At 40.3% G+C, this 21,419-nt stretch overlaps 1 long non-coding RNA gene across 1 annotated transcript; it reads left to right on the top strand.

Annotated features, from left to right (window-relative positions):
* Positions 1–470: 470 nt before the first annotated feature.
* LOC132649445 (uncharacterized) lies at positions 471–13,247 on the top strand. The gene is made up of 4 exons (XR_009587886.1): positions 471–905; positions 984–1,226; positions 3,919–4,052; positions 11,565–13,247. It is a non-coding gene; the product is annotated as an uncharacterized LOC132649445 (long non-coding RNA).
* The last annotated feature ends 8,172 nt before the right edge of the window (positions 13,248–21,419 follow it).

Here is a 21,419-nt window from a genome sequence, read left to right as displayed (position 1 = left end):
ACTGCCTGCAGCACAGTGAACCTCAGCTTCCCCCAAGACCATCAGCTAGAACGGTCCACTCTGTGCTAAGTACCATGCTAAACAGACTTAGCTTGTGTTATCACATTCGTTCTTTGGAGGTGGAAATGTTGTCCTCCTTTTACAGATGACAAAATACCCCCGAAACTACTTAGTGATGGATGTAATGAATGGTGCAACTCTATGCAAACCTGCTGTGCTCAAACCCATCCTCAGAGTAGTTCTTGGAATAGTTCTTATATTTTATGCTTACAAGGCTTTTACTGCCATTAGTTTTATACTCCCTGGCAACCTGAAGCAACTCTGGCTTCTCTGCTTGTGCCTATCCAATGCAGTTATAAGAAGAAACTTACTTTGTATTCAAGGCCAGTTGCAGGATTGGTGTTCTTGGAAGATTTTACTTAATATCATTGAGAATTGCTTTTTGGGTATACTACAGTTTGAATCGTCAATGTTCCCCTAAAGCCTGTGTATTAAAGGCTTGGTCCCCAGCCCCAGACTACTCCAGAGAGGTGAAGCTGTGAGGAATTGAGGCTGAATGGAAGGTTTTAGGTCATACTCTCCAAGAGTATCAGAAGGCACAGAGTCCTTTTTTTTTTTTCTCTTGGCTTCTTAGCTGCCATGAACAGATTGCCCCACCGTGTGCTTCCCACCACCATGTGCTTGCCTCACAGCAGGCCCAAAAGTGATGCTGCCCAATGGCCGTCCATCGAAACCCTAAAGCTAAGAGCAAAAACGAACCTTTTCTCAGTTTTCTCAGGTCTTTGCCACAGTGGGAGAAAGCTAACAAGAATGCCAGAGGATGAGTTCCCATCAAACAGTGCAACTCAGGAGGAGCCTGCCCTCAAGATGGTAACCCAAGAGGATGGAAATGAAAATCCTAATAGGTTTGTGAGAGGAGTCTTTGGCCCACAAGAATTTCTTCTGCATCAGTAAATGAGCTGGGTTTTTTTTGTTTGTTTCAGATTGACATTAGAGTCATCTGGGAAGAGGGAACTTCACCTAGCAGATAGCAGATGGTCACTGATGTTTGAACTGAAGCAAAAAAAAAAAAAAAATTGTGGTGGTATTCACCTGTAATACAACACTACAGGAAGCTACAGGAAGACCAGACTGTCAAGACAAGCCTGGACTACATGAGACCCTGTCTAATAAAATAATGGATCAACAGAGAAAACCCCTCATTGCTTATGATAAGGAAATTAAAGGTAACTTACATATCTGACTTGGTTAAAAGAAGATTCCATGAAGACTAGAACCAATAATACCATGGTGTTTACTAATATCTCATTGCTTAATAAAGTGCACTTAATCTTTTAAATAAAATGTGTATATATATATATATATTTTCAAGTCCTAGAGTATTAATGTAACCATTTAAAAAGATGCTTCCTAAAAGCAAATCTCCCTTCCACGTCTTTACACTAAAACCTGAAAGTTAATATTAATAGCAACTTTATAATATTAAAAACTGAGAGTAACCTTCCCGACCTTCAGCTAGTAACTGGACCAATAAAAACTTACATAGTGTTTTCATAGACTAGAGTACTACTGAGCAATACAAACAACCAAATTAACATGGATGAATCGCAGGTGTTGTAAGCTAAGTGAAAGAGTCTAGGCCCTAAGGGAAAGTGTAATTCCACTCTTACAGAGAAAGAAAACTATAGGGCTAGAAAACATGAATGATTGCTAGGGGCAGGTAAGTGCCTCTAAATTGCAATTTAACAGAAGAACGTTTTTTTGGGTGATGAAATCGTTCTATCTTTTTTTTTCTTCGTGTTTATTTTTATTTACATGTATCTGTGTGTGTGTGCGTACAAGTGTGTCAGTGGACACCAGAACAAGCGAGTCAGATACGCTGGAGATGAAGTTAGAGGTGGTTATAAATCTCCCGACTTGGGTGCTGGGAACTGAAACTCAGTTCTTTGGAAATGCAGTATGTGCTCATAACTTCTGTGTCATCTCTTCAGCCCCTTATTATTCTATCTTAATTGTAGTGGATGTGTGACTTCAGTCATCAAAACTCATGGGACTGGCTGGGCAGTGGTGGCACATGACTTTAAATACCAGCACTCAGGAGTCAAAGGCAGGTGATTCAAGGCCAGCCTGGTCTACAGAGTGAGTTCCAGGACAGCCAGGGCTACGCAGAGAAATCCTATCTCGAAAAAGCAACCAAAACAAACATTTCATGGAACTGTACGCTTAAGATTAAATTTACTGTATTTACTCAATATATAATATTTTCTATATAATCAATGTGCTTAACCTTTTAAAAAGGTATTATCTTGGAATACATAATGGAATGTATCCGAAATATTTGTAGGTGAAAGGGCAAGTTATAAAACAATATGTGATAATAATGTTTTTATGTAAGTCATACAAATATATATATGTATGTTTATGTATGTCTGTGGAAATTCCTAGAATAAAGGTTGGAAAAATATACTTGAAATTTATAATGTCAGCCACCTGAAGAGTGGAATTGTTTCAGAGAGACCTTAGTTTGTAGGTACCTGTTGGAATTACTTACAAGAACATATATAGAGAGCTGAGTCACAGGACACTTGTCTGGAACATATGTGGTGATGGGTTCAGTGCCCAGCATTTTAAATATACATATTTGTGTTGTGTGAAAAGGGCACAAAATAAAAATAAATAAATCATTTTTTTAAAAAGAAACATTTTAGAAAGCAGAAAAAAGATAAACACAAAAAAGTCAGTAGTTATCACTGGCCCATAAGATTACAGATGATTTTTATTTCTTCCTTAATATTTTCTAATTTTCTAAGTGAACAAGTTCAGCTTTTATAAGTATGAAAAAAATGTGTTACGAAGGGTACTGAAGAAACATGTTGGTTCCCCAAATTAGAAATGAGGACATTATAAAAATATTCAAAACAAAGTTTTACTGGGAAATAATTCAGATACTCTTCAATGTTGTACCCATACTCATTGCCGAGGACGCTTGTCGAGATAAGGTGGGCATTTCTATCAGGCCCATGATTTCAGTGCCTCTTTGTCCGAGGGCCACTCTCTCGTAGGCTCTCAGACTATACTCTCAGTATAGTAGCCACCAACTATATGGGGGATACTAAGCACTTGAAATATGGTTAATCCAAGCTGAGACAAGTGTAAACACTGGATTCTGAAAACACTATAGCAAAATAAAAGGGGTAACATAACTCTTTTACTTGTACATAATTGAAAGGCATTTTGTTCAACCAAAAATTAAAATTGATTTTACCTGCTTCTTACAATTTTACTATAATTACTAGGACATTTTAAGTTACATTATGGTTTGTATTTTTACCTTGCTATTATATTGATACTGGACAGTGTTAGTGGAGAAGAACTTGATAGTATTTTACTTCCGTTAATTTTGGCCTAGATTTTGCTTATGTAAATATAATTTAGGAAAGGATTAATGACCAAGATTAGCACCTTTTGCGTCTCATTATAAATATTCTTGGGATTTCACAAAATTTATAGGTAGAGGTTAAGACAAATAGAAACCATAGAAATTGATCTTGGAAAAAAAGAAACCACTAAGGTCTTTATATTAAAACTTTTTACCTTGGGGGATTATTTATCAGTCTGACAAGGGTATGTTCGAAATAGAACACATAAATGGTGCTTACGTGAGAGGTAAGTGAGTTTCAAGAACAACTGTGTTAGACTGTGGTCGCATGCATGAAGCATGCAGAGTACAGGGCCACTCTCAAGCTCAAGACAAAGGTTTCTGAGGGAGAGTCAGAGAAGGTCAACCCAAGGATTGATCAGGCCTTGCTTTAAGCTGTCTCAGGTTTTATAGCTTCTCTTTTATACTAATGGTGCAAATAAGGCTTTATGATTAACTGTTCATTTAGATACCCGATGTAAGATGTGCTTGTCTTTCAGATACAAAATAAACACACCCTCTATTACTTCAAAGCGAAGAAATTACAATCCAAAATGCTGAAAGTTTGAAGATGGTTGATGATAGCAGAACAAAATCTGGCAGATAGCATTACAGCCTTCGGTTACATGTGCAGGTGAGGGGCAAGGGCGGCTGGGGTAATTAGTGGCTGTATTTTAAAAGGGCTTATTTTACCTGTTATTTCTTAAAAAATACTCATCTGGAATATTTTAAGCCAGGAACATTTTGACTGGAACATGTTCTTTAGTTATATTTCCTCTCTGTGAGAGTAAAAACAAAGGCAGATTTAGGATAAATAATAAAGTATATGAATTATGAAACTTAATTCATATGAAGAATGGGCTGGAAATACAAAATGTTTTTACTAAAAATCTGGATTCCCCCTTCAAGAAGCAATGATACTTCATAATAAGAGTACTAGAAAGCCCAAGTAGGGAAAGCAAGACTGACTTATTTTTTGTTCTGCAGAAGCTCCAAGTCCAGGGTGAAATGGCTGGAGTGATAAAGCAGTCGTTTTTATATTCCTGACTTACTTCTCTGTCCCCCCCCCCCAATTCCTTATTGGCTGAGTTCTTCAATGCATCTAGATTGTTCCCTCCAAAAAAAATACCCATTCTATTGGTTTGGGGCACAAAGTTTTATCTGATGTATATTCCAGTACTTGAGATTCTATTCTGGCCTGTGGGCTCAGCCACATAGCAGGCTGCCTGAACCATTTCAATGCCAAGAGAACTGAGAGCACTGAGACAAGCAGGTTCCAGCAAACAGCTAGGAGAGACCTAGTGCTTTCTGTTTACCCATGGTTCTCTGATGACTGCTAGATGCACCTCAGACTACAAATGGAACAAAATATGTATTTCTTGCCCCCAAATGTTTTATTTATTTATAACAACAACCCCATTTTCCCTGGAACACATTCTTTTTTTTATATAATGAGATTCTCTTTTATTTTTAAATATCCTTAGAGTTTTGTGTCCTGTTCTTGTTCCATGTGTTTCCATTAAACATGAACTGATGCCAAACAAGTACAAAGTACAGTAATGGTTCCTAGAAGCCTGGAACAGTAGAGGACTCAAAGGAAGTGGCGAGGTTAGTTATTATAAACAATGTTACAGTTAAGTAGGAGCAGTAACTTATTCTGTTGAATAGTAGGATGGTGACTGATAATAACAATCCAAAGTTAGAAAAGAGGATTTTTAAAGGAACATGAACAATCATTCATAACTTGAGGTAATTAACGTGTTTGCTAAATGAATGGGTTTCATTATAATATGAGGTATGTATCTTATTTAGGGTTCCTATTGCTGTGATGAAATACCACAGTGAAAGGAACGTGATGTGAGAAGGGATTCTTTGCCTTACATTTCCACAGCACTCTTCTTCATTGAAGGAGGTCAGGATAGGAACTCAGGTGGAACACATTCTTAATCCATAGAGAAATTTCAGGAAAAAAAGCCCTCAATTATGGCATGCACAGTATTCTGGCCCTTATGATTATAAATTGGACCTAATTAGAATATTTCTATCATTCACCCAATATTTCTCAAACTATCTAGACATGGTAAGTCAAACCTTCTTGAAAATGGCTATATGGACATTGCTTGGTAGTGGATACCTATAGACAGCCATTAAAAACCAAACTCGAACTGAAATTTGAGTCAAACAAATAGTTCTGCCTAAAAATTATAATTGCTGTTCCCTGTCCTGAAGAATAAGAAAAATCACATTTTAAAAAAGACCTTTAAATGAATATATTCATAGGAATCATTTAAGTTGTTTAATTGTGTTTCAGTTATATTTCCTAAAATATATATAATGAGTTTTTGGTTGTTGTCAGTATTCATGATGGTTATTCTTTAACATATTTCCTGTACATAAACAGCAATTGTTTATGGGAATTGGCCTAATTCCTATTAAATAACCTTTCAGGAAAGAGAGAAGAGAGAGAGGGAGGGAGAGAGAAAGAGGGAGAGGAGGGAGAGAAAGAAAATGAAAATTAAGTTGGCTTCGAATAATGGTGAAATTTAGATGTGAATTACTGTTTGCAAACAGAAAGTAAAATTTAGGACATGCTGTTCATGTCTTATAAAACACCATGACTATCTTCCTATTCTCCTAAATTGTATTGGAACAAGGGCATTAGTGTCTGTATAAACCTCACAAGAGGTGTTTTGAATTTATGTTAAACAGACAGCATGTATATGACAGTTTACACCCTTATTTAATGGAGAATACTTTTATTAAACATACTTGCACACTATAAAAAACCACACCGCTTCAAGCTTTCTCTGTGAGTTGCCTATCGAATGCTTCATGGTATTTCTAAAAACATTTTTAATCTTCTAGCCTCTTACAGTAAGCGTTTTCCTTCCTCTAACATTAAATTCCTCCTCACGGTTTTCACTTACGTCGTAATCTTAGGGTAGATGGAAGTACACATAACAACAAGCCCATCTAGATTTTCAGTGGCCTGTTTTTTCCTAAGAAGTCTTGTAATAAGGAAAGAATTAAACGCAGAAAACATCAGTTCTATATGTGCACACTGAGCTATAAGCCAGCCAATATCCTACCCCCTTAGCTGTCTACGATGGTCACCTCCACCCTTGCTATGGGACAGGTAAGATTTGCCGTCTCCCTGGAGTAGCATGTGCATAATAAAAAGTGGATATATGTTGGTAATTGCTTCTATATGTGCAGAGATTTAGAGACAAAATGTTAGAGAACTCTTGCAGGTGTATCTAGGGTTTAAAGACAAGCAGCAAATCCGACCATTCTCCTGGTTTTGCAATGTACTGCATCAAACCTTCCTCAAGCCACCAACACTTTCCTCTCTTGCTCTTCATCCCTTGCTTCATATTTGCTTTGTATTTTCCTGAGAAAAAGTGGTAACCAAAAACTGAACAAACCACCTCACTACAGCCACTACATGTAGTCACCTACCTACATCTGAATTGTCTGCCTCTTCTCCCTTCTGAGTGAAACGGTCAGAGCTCTGCAACTTGTACATTAGGTCTTGTCGCTTCTGCTTAGCAGTTGTGATTTAGCAACTGTCTCCTGTCTTCCTGCATCACCACTCATTGGATGAACTAGAAACCACCATGCTAGAAACAACAGTCAGGTCTCTGGGATTCCGATTTTGAGATCTTTTTTAAGGTTTATTTTTTATTTTGGTTTATATTCATATGTGTGGTGACCAGTAAAGCTTTGGATCCACCTGACTTGGGCAACAGGGAATGAAGAAACAACAGACTCATATACAGAAACACTGGGATCCGCTACACTCTGATGGAGATGTGCCAGCAGCAGCTCAGAAACTCGATGTTTATTATGTACAGCATGAACAAGGAGCATGTGTGTTATACAGCAGACTGAGGAGGTGGCTTAGCTAATTGTGTGTGTACGGGGTCTCAGGCTGTTTTCATCCGTGAGGAAGAAGTTGTGGTTTCTGCATATACTGTCAACAGCCACTCTTGGATCAGGGAAAGGCCTTGTCATTCGGAGCCTGAGCCAAAGGAAAGGCTCATGTCAACAATACACACTCACTCCAGACTTTGTTCTCTACCCTAGCCCCTGTGGACGTTCTGTGTGGGTGGTACCCACAGGGACCGGAAGAGGACATCTGATCCCCTGGAACTTGAGTTAAAAACATTTGTGAGCTACCTCACATGGGTGCTGAAAACTGAACTCAGGTTCTCCGGAAGATCAGTAAGCTCTTTGAACTGCTGAGCCAGCTCTCTAGCCCCTGCTTTTATTTTTAATTTTGGGATTGTGGACATGTGCACATACAGGCAGGTGCTGGAGGAAGACAGGGGTTGGATGTTAGAAGAGGTTGTAAGCTGTTACCGGGAACCAAACTCAGGTCTTCTGCAAGAGTCGTGTACATTCACCCCCTGAGCCAACTCTCCAGCTCCAGTTATGTGGGCTCCCTGCAGTAGCCTATCTGATGCCCTTTCGCTCCCCTCACCTCTGACATATTTCATCATAACAGACAGAACAATACTGTTAATATCCATGACAGCCATTTCACTGTTCCGCTCAGAACCTGTCAGAGGTCTCATTTACTGAGTGTAAAAGCTAAAGTCCTTACAAAATCTCACTTGGTCTCTTGTCCTCTCTTCCTTTTTATCTCCCTAACATTATATCCTGTGTTCCCTGGGTTCCTCCTGACCAGCCATACCAGCTTCTTCATTTTATCTTGAATGCCCAGCTATATATTTGGCCCAAATTTTCACATCTTGTTCCTTTATTTCAGTATGCTTCGCATATCACCAAATCAACAAAGTCGTTCCTGCCCACCCACTTTTTAACTCACCGTAGAGGCACACTTGCCTCGAATGCAGGAAGGACCTGGATTCTGTCCCTTTCGGGGCTTGGAGGAAAAGTTATCTTCCCCTCCTCCCTTGTTATAGTCATCTCACAAACTACTTACAAACTACTACATGTTTTTACTAATTGTTTATAGTCTGTCTCATCTACGCTAAGATCCACAAGCACTTGGGGATTTTTGCCCCTTGTATCTCCCATACACATTATTCCTGGAACATAGCAAGTACTCTACAAACACTGTGGAAGCACAAATCTTGTTTTGTGAGGGTATAACTAGGAATGACTTAGATAAATAAATGCTGATTGGTTTTTAGCTTTTTCACCAATTGTGTTTCATTAAGTTAAATTTGCATTTAGCTTCAATTGACCTAAGCTAGGTCTAGGATTTGTGGATGTCTTCTCCTATATAGTTTAAGAGAAATACACTCTGCAAGGATTGTGTATCTTAGGGCTGGCCAGATGGCTCAGCTGGTAAGGAAAGGCACTGCCGCCAAATCTGATGACCCGATTTCAAACCTTGGGACTTACATGAAAAAAGGAAAGAACTGTCTTACACACACCATTTTCTCTGACCTCCACATGCTCGTGGCATGTATGTGCCCACACATAAGTAAATTGTTTTGCCCGTTTTTTCTGTTATTGTTGAGATTATAACATTTCCCCCTTCCCTTTCCTCCCTCTAAATTCTCTCACCTACCCCTCCTTGCTTGCTTTCAAAGCCATGGCTTCTTTTTCATTAATTGTTCTTTGTTTGTTTGGTTGGTTGGTTTGGTTTGGTTTTGCTTTTGCTTTTCTCGACAGGGTTTCTCTGTGTAATAGTCCTGGCTGTCCTGGAACTCCCTTTGTAGACCAGGCTGTCTTCGAACTCACGGAGATCTACCTGCCTCTGCCTTAAAAGAGATTAAAAGAATGCACCACCCATAAAGTTGCACCAACATGACTTCCTAAACATGAGCCCTGTCTAAAAACAAAATGATGCCTAATTTTCAAATATTCTTACAGTTATATTTTCTTGATTTGTAATTTAATTGCATTTTATAAGAACTCTGTTTTTATAATTTCAGTCCATTTAAATATTTTGAGACTTGCATACTGACATATTAAATGGTCAGTATGAATGTAATGTTTTAAAAAATGTGTATCTAGAGTGGCCATTGTCACAGTAAATTCTACCAGAGTGGACGCAGGACTAGCCACAGGATTATCAACATGGATTGCTGCAGCCATGAATCATCTGAAGGAATGGGCGGGCATGGGAGTGTTAGCAGGCCTTCTGGTGTTGGTCTCCTTGGTTTGCCTGTGGTATATATGCAAGATTAGAGTCTCACAACAGTGTGATGCAGCCATGATCATTCAGGCCTTTACAGCCATTGAAGCAAGACATTCTCCCCAAGCATGGTTGGATACCATAAAAAGCTAAAATGATACGCTCAGGATGCGAGGCTAAGCACTGCACTCAGGGTCAGCCGCTTTGGACCCAGAGAAGAGCATGTCTGATTGCATGCGGGTTGATGCCCCAGGTCCCGCCTCTGAGAAAAAGGTATCGGACGGGTCTGATGCTCTTTGGGTGGATGACACCTAAATGAACATCTGTACAAAGTCCCAATTTATTTCTAATATCAGAGATCAGACCTCTACTCTTGCCTGATGCGTCTAAAACAAAAAGGGGGAACTGTAGAGAGCTGCGGAATGCTATGCCTTAAAGATGGAGCTGGTTTCCGCCTTCCACCTTCCGGATGGTGAGTGCTCTCTGTCAGGAACAACTCCACATTTGGCTAAGGCCGACGATCTGGCTTGCTTCCATGTATGTGGACCTATCTGCATTGCCCCCGTGGCACGCCTGGGTTGGCTACCCAGAGGCTATTTAAGCTGTGGGCTGGCTTTCCCTGGGGTCCGAGGATTGTTCAAGGTTCCTGAATAAACTGCATTGAAAAAAAAAAAATGTGTATCTAGCAGTTGTGGGATGGTGCATTGTGTAACATCAAATAGGCTGAGTTGTTTGATAACATTACTGACGTTTAACATGTCTTTGCTGATTTTTTGTATGTTTGTTCTATCTATTACTTTAGCAGTCAAAGAAGTTGACATCTCTATTACTGTGAATTTATTGTATCTCCTTTCAGTTGTATTAGCTTTTACTTGTGTTTTGAAGCTTTGTTAAGTAGATGAATATTTAGAATGGTTATATTTTCCTGGTGATTAACCCTTTTCCCATTATGAAATATTTCTCTTTATCTCTGGTAATGCCAATCCTCTGACCTAAAGTATACTTTGCTAATAGCCACTACTTTGGTTTATTATGACCAGTATTTAAATATCTATCTTTATCTATCCTTTTTTTTAAATTTATGCCTTTATGTTTAGAGCATTTTTTTTTCTTACTGATAGCGTACAAGTTAAACTGTGCTTCACTGACATTTCTGCCTAATTAGTATGCTTAGTTCATTGGCAGCTAATGTAATTATTGACATGATTGGGTTTGTTTGCCATTTTGCTGGGATTTTTTTTTCTGTTTGATTTTGTTCATAGTCTCTTTCCCTTTCTCTTCTCTCTTTCCCTCTCTGTTGCCAAACACCCAGAGTTTTCAAGATGGCCCTGTACTTTTAAAACACTTCTGTGATCACTGGTGCTTTCTATGTACACATGGTCCTGATGACAAAGGTCGGCTGGCCCTCTGTCAGCCTCCTGGATGACAGCCCTACATTGTTCCTACTAGATAAGGCCCCTGGCAAGGAGGTGAAGCCGTGGCCCCAAAGGTATCTCCTGAAGTACATGCTGAGGTTATACCAGTATTCAATTGACCTAAATGGGCATTCCAGGGAGACTCACACGGCACTGTGATGGTAAGGCTGGTAAAGCTCTCAGCTAGTAGAGCTCTCTGGCCTGTACAGATCCTGCCACTAAACCAAGGAGCACACCAAGTAATCAGAGCCCTGTGGTGGACTGCACCCAACTCCATAAGTCAGCAGCAGAAAGGCAATGAGGTTCTTGATCTTTGGTAACACAGAATTTCACCCTTGGACATTACCTTCCTCCTATTCTGGTTCTTCCTCCTATCCTCTGTTTCTGTGAGTCTTCTTCCTAAATGCCAAGAGGGGTTAATCCAAAAAGAATTTCCTTCCTTCCTTCCTTCCTTCCTTCCTTCCTTCCTTCCTTCCTTCCTTCCTTCCTTCCTTCCCTCCCTCCCTCCCTCCCTCCCTCCCTCCCTCCTTCCCTCCCTCCCTCCCTCCCTCCCTCCCTCCTTCCTTCCCTCCCTCCCCCCTCCCTCCCTACTTCTCCCCCTCTTCCTTCTTTATTTTAGACAGGTTCTCATGGATTACACCCCAACTTGCCTCCCACTCATACAGACCCAGCTGCTTGCTTCCCGATGCTGTGATTGAAGACGTTGCACCCTTTTGCCCAGCAAAGGAAAATCTTCCGTAGACGTAGACCACCGCCCAGCAAGCATGCAGCATTGCAATGTGAGGTCCGTCGTCCCTCCCAGGAACACGACTGTAAATAACTAGTACACCCTTCATCCTTACAGACTCAGTTCCCACAAGCTGATCTGAGTCTCTGTATCATTGCTGCCAGTTTCTGTACCTCGAACTCTGTAAAGCAGTCTGCATTGGGGTGCTCCCCTGTGGTCTACAATTTCATGCCATTTTCCAGGGCCTTATCGGTGAATTGGTGAAGAAGCCCTCCTGTGTCCCTTATAAGCCTAGACAGGCTTGGTGGTACGCACCTTTAATTCCAGCACTTGGGAGACAGAGGCGGCAGATTTTTTGGAGTTTGAGGCCAGCTTGATCGTCACAGGATGTTCCGGGCCAGCTAGACCTTCAGAGTAAGAACAAGTATTTGCCTTTGATGGAAGCAAATAGAAGTATGCTAATCAAGATGTATGCAGGTATGATGGCCCAGTCCTGCCCATGTAGGTAGTAGTGAAGTTATAGCTAGCTCAGGTTTCTAAGAAACTGGAGAAGGGCTTAAAATACCAGTGTAAAGCTGCCAGTTTAAGTTAAGTATGTACATACATAGAATAGTTTTACCTTCCAGGTGATTGATCTTATACTAATATGTATTTTTTTCATGTGCAAATACTGTATTTGCATTTAAAATATTACGTGTACTTTAAAATTCCTAAATGCAATGCTAGGTCACAGCTTAACAATAATTTAAAATATCATAAAATAGTTGTCTTATGCATTCTTTAAGCCTGTCCCTAATTGTGAGCCCCCCAGTTTATAATATGCTTCTGATTTCAATTTCTCAACATGGATCAGTTTAGTACTCTGAATCCTTAATATTTGGGTAAGATGCTCATTTAGAGATGTACTCACTATTAGATAGACAGAAAGATAACTATCTCATAGATACAGTCTTTGAGACAGGGTCTCACTGTGCTGTCCTGACTGGCCTTGAAGTCACTACATAAACTCAAAGAGATAAGCCTGCCTCTTCCTCCCAAGTGCTGGGATTAAAGGCATGCACCAACAAGCCTGGCTATTTGGGCTAAATAATTCTTGTCATATTGACTCCTTTATTTGTTTATTTATTTATTATGTTTGGTATTGAAGATGGTAAACACGTGTTCTACTACTGTGCTACATTCTCAGCCCCAGGTGATTCTTTTATTATAACGTATTGTGTTTAAGTTTTGGGATGATGTTTTGGCTTGTCTTATATCAATTTCATACAAGCTAGAGTCACCAAAGAGGAGAGAGCAATTGAAAAAAATGCCTCCATAAGATCTGACTAAAGGCAAACCTGTAAGATACTTTCTTAATTAGTGATTAATGGGGAAGGGCCCAGCCCATTGTGGGTGGAGTCACCCCTGGGCTCATAGTTCTGGGTTCCATAAGAAAGCAGGCTGACTAAGCCTTGGGAAGCAAGCCAGGAAGCAGCACTCCTCCATGGCTTCTGGATTGGTTCCTGTCCTGTTTGAGTTCCTGCCTGACTTCTTTCAGTGATAAACGGTGATATGGAAGAATAAGCCAAATAAATCCTTTCCTCTGCAACTTGCTTTTGGTCGTAGTGTTTCTTCACAGCAAGAGTAACCCTAACTAAAACAGATGGTATTGCAAATACATGATACTGTTCTTATTTTAAAAAATCTTCTAAGTTAATTGAGAAATAGTAAAAAAGCTCTTTCATGTTTGCCCACAAAAATTTCATTTCCAGTATTCATTCCTTTGTGTATATTTGCATTTCCATCTTATATTTTCTTTAACTTAGAAATTTTATAATCTCTTTATAGTTCAGGTCTGCTCAATAGCAATTTTCCTAACGTGTTTGTCTGAAAGAATCTTTCATTTATTATTTTATTTATTTTTGCAGGAAAACCCGTTATCTTGTGCATGCTAGGCAGATGCTGTACCACTGAGCTATACCCCAGATCTTGGTGTGTTCTTTCGTTTGGTTGGTTTGGTTTTTTTGAGACAGGGTTTCTCTGTCCTGAAACTTACTGTGTAGACCAAGCTGGCATCAAACTCAAAGATCCGTCTGCCTCTGTTTCCAAAGTGCTGGGATTGAAGGCAGGAGCCAGTGGCTTAGATGACTGGCAGAGATGACTGGCCATGAACTCTCAATCCTCCTGCTTCAGTCTTCCAACCACAGGAATTACAGACAAAAGCCACCGTGCCCAGACATCATTTTAATTTCAAAATGACCGTTGTGAGGGGGGATGGCAGGAGGTACCTAGGGAGTCCTAGGAAACTCAGGATGGTTGGTCAAGTTAGTTATGCTTCAGTGTCTGGTTTCTAGTAACTAAGCTGGCTTTGCTCTGCATTTTGAGTAGGGTGTTGTAGTTCCATCAAAAGTAAAATTTAAATTAACTGTAGCTGTTTCAAGACCACACCCTGATAGTACATGGATTAATTCAGCTCACTACTTGGTATTTATATTGTGTTGCCGGTCCACAAAATGGTTTTTCATTTTATGAGAAAATGGATCCTGGGCTTTTTTTTTTTTTTTCTTTTCCTTTTTTATGTATAATTACCACGAGTTTAGAGCATATAGGATCAGTTAAAGCATGAATTCACTGTGCCATGTTGATGGATGTCTTAGTTAGGGTTCCATTGCTGTGAAGAGACACCGTTTCCAAGGCAACTCTTATTTATTATTAGTTAGTTAGTTAGTTAGTTAGTTAGTTAGTTAGTTAGTAAGTTAGTTTTTCGAGATAGAAACTCACTCTGTAGACCTGGCTGGCCTCGAACTCATAGAGATCCACCTGCCCCTTCCTCCTGAGTGCTGGGATCAAAGGCATAACAAGCCTAGCTCCAAGGCAACCCTTATAAAAGAGAGCATTTAATTGGGGGCTGGCCTACAGTTTCAAAAGTTTAGTCCACTATCCTCATGGAGGGAAGCAAGGCAGGCAGACACGGTGCTGGAGAAGGAGCTGAGAGTTCTACATCTTGATCTGCAGGCAGCAGAAGTGGACTGTTACACTGGGTGTAGGTTGAGCCTAGACCTCAAAGCCCTTCTCCACAGTGACACACTTCCTCCGACGAGGCCACGCCTTCCAATAGCGCCACTCCCTGTGGGCCAGGCATTCACACCAGGAGTCTATGGGGGCCATTCGTATTCAAACCACCACAGTGGGGAATTCTGATTATTATCTAGATTTCTGTTCTATTAATTAGAGAAGCGGTGTGATTCAATAACTTTTTTTACATTAAAAGCAAACCAACAGCCCTTCCAGGTAATAGAAATTTAGGTGAGCTTTATTTTTTCATGTAGTGTTTCCATTTTCTCTTTGAGGTTATTATAACTGGGTACTTCAACAGAACACAGAGAAATAGAATATTAGCTTTGTTCTGTCCTGTACCATCTAGTTGGCAAAATGATAGACTATAATTCCCCGTCTGCTTCTGGCTGATCTCCTTTTCTCTTTCCTCCACAGAATGGAAAGGAGAGCTAGGTCGATGGGAAGCTAGGGCTTTCCAACCTCTGTGACAGGAAGGATTATCTTTATGAAGCCCTTAGTCAGTTTTGGAAGAATATTTGGATTGTTGGTAAATTTATGATGAAGTGGGAGCCTCCCAGAAAGTAACTGCCCCTGAACTTGGGACAAAGAAGAAAAGCCCCCCTTTTTTTTCCTCTTTTCTGGTTGTTTTAAATTATGTCCTATCCATATTTCATTTAAGTATGAAAAAATTAAAACAAGTTTCAGACCTTTTTTTATTTCTGTGACAACAATTCTGTTAACTGTTTGTAGACTTGTGATTTGCAGAAGTATTTTAAATATTTCTGTGGTGGTTGACTGCAGAACTTTCTACATTTAATAAATAAATAAATGACAGTGGTGAAACTACTTTTACTCTGAAAAAAAAAGAACCTTCTACATTTAAAACCTAAATATCTAAATAACATGCAAAATAAGTTCCTGTTGCACAACAAAACCAGTGAAGCAGCAGCAACACCTGCTAGAGCAAAGTGCTTCTCACCGACCACTTTAAAACCACCTAAAAAAACACATTCAGGTGTGGTCTCCTGTTTTTACATGAAGTGTAGAGGTCACTCTTACTGAGTCATTTCAAAACTGTCCTCTTAAGACTAGTCTGTTTATGACAAAACTAAAATAAGTATGCGTGCTAAGTGCTTATGTAGAAATTAAGCATCTTCTGGGAGGCAATTTAATGCAGAGCACATGACGGAAGAAACAACTACCTCACTGTTTTCCTAAAGAAAATAGTCAGAACAAATGCATTGGTGGGGTATCTTGCAATAGCTTCGTATCTGCTGTGTGCTCCCTGAGCTGGGGTGTGGAGAGTTACGGAATTCGATGGAGTGCTATTGCTTAGCAGTTGTGAACATACTTTGCTTATTCAACTGGGATTAAATACTCCAGGGGCAAGTTATGTGCTAAAATTAGATATCAGAGTCTGTCCAATAGCTGTACCAGTTATAATCCTTTAGCAACTGGAACTTTTTGGTTCAGATCAGGACACTGCAATATGAGAATGTAAATCACTTGTGCCACATTCTTAGGAGGCCATTCTGCCATAGCTGTCTGCATTGCAGGGGCATAGAATTATCCCAGATAGACATTCCTCTGCCTATTGTTCGGCCTTTGTTTTATTTTTCCTTTTTCTTTTTTTTTTCACATGAAGGAAGACACTTTGAAAATGACATTCTCTGGTGCCCTGGTCTCTGTGACTCCCTCAGCCATAAATACATGTATTGGAAAGCATGAATTAGCAAGCACTGAGCACAAAACATTAGAACCTATAGGTTTTGTGGAAAAGGTAACAGAGTGGAAACAGAATGACTTGAAATCAGATAGATCAGTGGTTCTTAACCTCCCAAATGCCATGACCCTTTAATACAGTTCTTCACGTTGTGGGGAGCCCCAACCATAAAATTATTTTTATTGCTACTTCAGAACTGTAGTTTTGCTACTATTATGAATCATAATGTAAATATCTATGTTTTCTGGTGGTCTTAGGCGACCCCTGTGAAAGGATCATTCAAACCTTAAAGGAGTCATGAACCACTCATCTACCAGCTTACATTTCTATATTGATGCTCATCATTGAAGGAAGTCAGGACAGGAACTCATAAACAGGGCAGAAACCTAGGAGTAAGAGCTGATGCAGAGGCCATGGAGAGGTGCTGCTTACTAGCTTGCTCATCTGACTTGCTCAGCCTGCTTTCTTACAGAACCCAGGACCACAAACCCAGGAATGGCACCACCCACATTGAGCTGGGCCCTCCCCCATCAATCACTAATTGAGAAAATGCCTTTCAGCTGGACCTCATCAAGGCATTTCCTCCTGTGAGACTCCTTCCTCTCTGATGACTGTAGCTTGTGTCAAGTTGACACACAGAACTAGCCAGTATAGAACTTTTACTTGGTTTGGACAGGGATAGAAAATATTAGATGCGGAAAAGGCGTGGTTACACAATTTCTTCTTCAGGAGACATGTAGGTATGTGGCTTGACAGACATGTTAATTGAATGTTTATCATGTTGTGAAATACTATGCTGTGCATTTTCTCATTTAGACCTAACAGGACAGGACCCTACACCTTCACTGCGTATACCTTTAGGTTTTACCCGCCTAAAGTTTCCTAACTAAGAAGTGGCTGAACCGGACATAACACAGTATTCTTAGCCACGATGACTTTCAGCCCCATAAAGGTGAAAGCCCTGTCCAGGTATTCTACTAACTATAATGGCAAGCCATTTAATTTTCCATTTACAGTCACTGTTTGCCATATCTAATATTAAAGTATTGAAGATTAAGTGAGTGAGCTGGAGAGATGGCTCAGGGGTTAAAAACAGTGGCTGCTCTTCCAGAGGACCGGGGTTTAATGCCCAGCACCACATGGCAGCTCACAACTGCTGTAAATACAGTGGCAGGGGATCCAACACCCTCGCACAGATAAATATGCAAGCAAACACCAATGTACACAAAATAGAAATAAGTATTTTTTTTTTAAAGGAAAGATTAAGTGAGTGGCTTTAGGAACAGAAAAACTCTTCTCCTCCTCCTCCTCTTCCTCCTTTCCCCTCCACCTGCTAAGTGCTGGGATTTGGTATGCACACCACACCCGTTTCTGTAGTATTTGTTTGTTCCCCCCAGCCCACCCCATGCAGGTAGTCTGAGCTGTATTTCCAACCCCAAAAGATTCTAGCAGTTCTGGAGGCTAGAAATCTAAGGTGAGAATATTTCTTACCATTCTCTTTGCTTACAGACAGCCACTGCCGTACTCGGGATGTTTCTGTCTCCAGGATTCATACGGTGATATATTAACCCACGGGGACAGTAGTAAGAAATGAGGCAAGACACCTCATGAAGGAAACAAGCCCCTTATAAAAACCACAAAGAGATGCCTCATCTTTTGCACTCCATGCCCAGCACCCTAGTCACGCTCTTTCCAGAATCTGCGGAGTAAGTGGTGGTCATTTATAAGCCATGAAGATTTCTGATTGGTTACTTCAGCTTACTTTGTTTTGTTTTAGTTTTTTTGAGAGATCTCACTTTGCAACCCCGGCTGTCCTTGAACTCATGGCAACCTTCCTGCCTTGGCCCCTAAAGGGCTGGGGTGATAGCATGAGCCACTGTTTTGCTCCAGCAACCTGCAGAGACTAAGGCAGCTGTTTGTTTGTCTTTGATTTTTTTTTTTGGAAAGTTTTTCTTTGTGGCCTGGATGGCCTATAACTTGCAATCTTTCTGCCCCTTCCTTCCAGGAGCTTTGACTCTTGTGCAATGCCACTCCCACCATGACGGCTGCTTTCTTATGGTATCAGGTGGCTGTCCATCCTATGTCCATGTATCATCAGGATGTCAGGGTGATCCCATGTAAATGTCTTTAATGCTAAATGAAGTTCTAGTCTAAAGTAGTTAGGGCTTCAGCATAGATGGAGGAGGGGCGCAGTTCAGCCGATAGTGGTGCTTTCAATCATCTCTTACCCTCTCTCATTCCTGCTGCTCTGAAATCTTTCTTTTTTTCCAAATCTTCCTTCTCCTTTGATGTCTTTTTGTGTATCTGAGATCCGTTGGATTTAATTAGAATTGCTTCCATGAGCACAATTATTCACTGTAGTATATGCCTATCAAGAGCTACACCACTAAAGAAAGTTGACCAACCCTACCCAGGAGCCATTAACTTCCAACAGCCACTCAGGGAGGCATGGCGCCTGATGAGCCTCTCCCCATCTGGGATAAATGTTGACTAGCCCAATCTTGAGCATGTTTTTAAAAAGCATATTCTTTGATGACTTCATTTGTATATATAATGAATTATGGTTCTTTTAGGTACTAGTCTTATCCCTATTTGTTTTGAGGTAGGCCTTCCTGGGTGGAGAAGAGTGAAGGTATTTTAGATAGCTGAGGCAGGAAACAGAAATGAAGGAAGCATGTGGGAACAATGAGGAGATAACACATCTGGAAAAGAACAAACTTAAGGAACTATCAGGATGCACTTTATGAATTGAGTAGGCTCAGATAATGAATACAAGTGCAGCTTCATGCTAAAGGCTAGCATTATTGTTAGTTTAGCTGATTGGTGAAATTACTCTATAGACTCATGTTCTGTCTATGTTTCAGTAGTAGAATGCTTACTCTTCTTGAGTCTGCTCAGACAACAAAATATTCTGTCCTCTTTTTTTCTCCATTCAGAGTTGTGGTGTGCTTAATTGATTTTGCAGGTCAGGCAACTGGTAGACCCTTCATGCAGGCCTGGCCCAGGGCATAGAACAAACTGCAATGGTTTTAAGTGGCTGACTCATGGTGTTTGCAGCGGAGTGCCTCTGCCCTATGAGGCATACAGTCTGAAACATGGCTTAAACTTTTTAAAATGAAAATAAAAAGCATGCATTCTCTCTCTGCAGTATATGCACTGTAAGAAAGATGAATTTATAGAACTCTGGGACAGTAAATCCCCTATTTTCTTATGTTATCTGATTGTAGCAGAAAAAAGTTTAGACTATCACACAACCTTATTGAATTCTCTCTTATTTGATTTTAGAAAAATTTCTAAATCTTTACGAGCCTTTTTGTAACCTATAAAACAACTCAGTAATCATGCATTTAACTCTCTTTCTTTCTTTTTATTTCTAATGTTATTTTTTCTGATTGATCATAAATGCTTTCTGCGCTCAAGTACCTGAAAACTTCATTATAGAGGAATTTTAACCCAACAACAATCTGACAAAGGATTACATCCAAAGACTTAGGTCAGTGCGATCTAGCTGGAATACAAACATGCCCTTAGTATATACCTTTAGCCCCTCTGGCTGGAATTTAGTACACACTACTTGAGAGGCAGACAAAGTGACAAATCAGAGAAAGATTTGACAGAATGAGTCAGAGATAGGATACACCCAGCTCTCACAAGAACAGATAGGAAAGAGAATCTACTTGAGCAGAGAAAGAGAGCTAGAGAGCTCATGGAGCCAGTATAGTGGAATTCAGGAGTCCAGGACCGTTCCTGCAGTCAGTGCAGTTCAGTTCATGGAGTTCAGAGGAAGTTTTTCCAAGCACAGCAATTCAGTCAGAAGCTGAGAGCAGCCAGTTTAAATCAGTCGCTTGGAGAGGAGTTTTGAGCCAGAACAGCTGAGTTGAACCAGCCAGCCAGAACTCAGAAAGAACTGGACAGGGTGAGCTTATTCAGCAGTAATTCTCTGAAGCTGAAAACATTCGAGACCTGGGTTACCAGACAGAGGCCGGAAGCTGAAGGTTTGCAGAAGATTCGTTTGTTCAGAGACTAGAAGCTTCTAGTTCTAGGCCTAAGGGTATTTAGATAGAAAAGATCTAGGCTCAGCCTAAGCCATGTATTCATAAAGCATGGGGATATCTCTCATCTCTTCCCCTCTTCTGAGGAAATAAAAACAACATTTACACTTCTTTTTGATATATCATGGATCCTGAAGAAAAATACAAAGGGATGGGGTTGGCTTGGCCTTGTGCCCTCCTCCTGGTTAGCATTTTGTATTCTAAAAATAACCACCTTATGAGAACAAAATGAGCTTCGTGAAGATCATGTTCCACTTTGTTAGAAAAGGAACGTTCTTACTCTCCTTCATTTCTCGACACCTGTGCCCTGTCTGAGGTGGAAGAGACAGAGCAGCTGCAGCAGCCAGTGTCATCTGCTCCCACTTGTCTTGTTCTCTCTTCTGGATGGCTGACTGCCCTCTTCTGCCCTGTCCTGCTACTGTTCGTTGCTTGCAGTGATCTCAGGTTTTGCCCAGTGATGCCTTCCTTCCTTGTACCATTCCTTCTGACCTAAATAAAAAAAGATTCCTAGTGACACATTTGATTTTATTTTAAGGTGTAGGGGGGCAGAAAAAAGAACCTGTCCTAGGAATATCAGGTGCTTGTTTGTGTGTGGTGGCATTCTCTACCTTGTGAACATAATACGAAACTATAATTTTACATTTGCATATAGAGGCCAGAAGATTATAGCTCTTAGGGGAAGACCTCCACAGAATTACCTTGAAAGAGATGATGGAGTCTCTTCATGCACAACACAGTCCCAGAGGCTTCCTGTAACTTCCCATGGTGTGAGGAGATGAGCCACTCCCAATAGAACAGTATTGGAAAACAGTAGTTATGGATTTTTTTTTTTTAAATGTAGTGGAGCAGATACTTCTAGTTAAGGAAGGCTATAGAAGATACTGAAGGATAAAGTTGCTTATCAGAGTATGTTAATGGAATTTATATTAATGGCTT

This window comes from Meriones unguiculatus, chromosome 20 (assembly GCF_030254825.1).
Source record: "Meriones unguiculatus strain TT.TT164.6M chromosome 20, Bangor_MerUng_6.1, whole genome shotgun sequence".
NCBI classification, from domain to species: Eukaryota; Metazoa; Chordata; class Mammalia; order Rodentia; family Muridae; genus Meriones; species Meriones unguiculatus.
The sequence above is the reverse complement of the archived record's forward strand: the minus strand, read 5'-3'. Positions and strand labels throughout refer to the sequence as shown.